At 40.0% G+C, this 1184-nt stretch overlaps 1 protein-coding gene across 1 annotated transcript in view; it reads left to right on the top strand.

The window, feature by feature from the left end:
• Positions 1-1184, top strand: part of RNF214 (ring finger protein 214) — a 74406-nt gene that overhangs the window by 9942 nt on the left and 63280 nt on the right. The window lies entirely within an intron of this gene.

Genomic DNA, 1184 nt, shown 5'->3' with positions numbered 1-1184 from the left:
GAGTTGATTGCCAGTCATTATAGGGAATGACTACTATCAGCTGCCCAGCCAAGTTGATACCTGACCTTAACTACCACAGCACCCCAAACAGGCATGGATAATGGAATTTACAAAACATCACAGAATGGAGGATAATGGCTAGAAGAGCCACATCAAGCAATTCACTGCAATTTCTTTGTATAATTCTTTTACATCCCTGGTTAGGTTTATTCCTAAGCATTCCATCTTTTTGTTGGCTGTTGTACATAGCACTATTTTTCTGATTGCTTTTTCATAGTTCTCTTGTTAGTGTAAAGGAATTGGATTGATTTTTGTATGTTGCTCTTGTACCCTACCACTTTGCTGAATCCTTCTATTAGTTCCAGTAGCTTTTTTTATAGATCTCTAGGATTTTCTATGTACAGGATCATATCATCAGCTAATAGGCATTGTTTTCTTTCTTTGTCAATTTGAATAAACTTATTTTCCTTTTAGCAAATCACGTTTTATCGAGAACTGGCTTTAAGCACTTTACCTAGACTATTCATTTTGTCCTCACAATTCTAAGCTGGAGTTTGGATAGCTATAGAACAATTGAAGGGACCAACCAAGAGGGCCTAAATAAGCTTTAGCGTCATTCTAGGGCAGGAATGGAAACCTGGCAAGTCATTGAATGAAAAGAGACTCAGGGTTGTGTTTTCTTTGGCTGTATTCTTTTGGTTGGTGGTGAGGCCCACATACTTTTTCAAAGGTAATGAAACTAGGCAGGTGTTAAGCTTGGTGGCAATACAAGAAACTTGGCTCCTATTTTATTTTCTACCCTTTTCATGCATTTATGCTGATTGCCCACTACCTGCATTTGAAATTGTGGCTCCTGGTTCTTAGGCACCAACTGATGAGACAAAGTACCCATGTATAACAATCCTTTAGCATGTTAAGCTGAGATGAATTGGATCAAATATGCCTTTAGTTTATCTGTGTATAGGTACGGAAAGTATGTGCTTTGAGACTTGTTTCTGTGATAGGAATTTTTTTCCTCTAAGGAGCTCTGGTAGCATAGTGGCTAAAGCACTTGACTGCTAACCAGAAGGCTGGCGGTTCAAACCCACTAGCCACTCCTCGGAAGGAAGGTTGGGCAATCCTACTTGCGTAGTGATACTGCCTCGGAAACCCAAGGAGGGGTCGTTATGAGTCAGGGCTGACTC

Source organism: Orycteropus afer, unplaced genomic scaffold, assembly GCF_000298275.1.
Source record: "Orycteropus afer afer isolate SDZICR_OR568_19922 unplaced genomic scaffold, OryAfe1.0 scaffold00036, whole genome shotgun sequence".
Classification (NCBI taxonomy): Eukaryota; Metazoa; Chordata; class Mammalia; order Tubulidentata; family Orycteropodidae; genus Orycteropus; species Orycteropus afer.
This window is presented reverse-complemented; position numbering and strand designations above follow the sequence as displayed.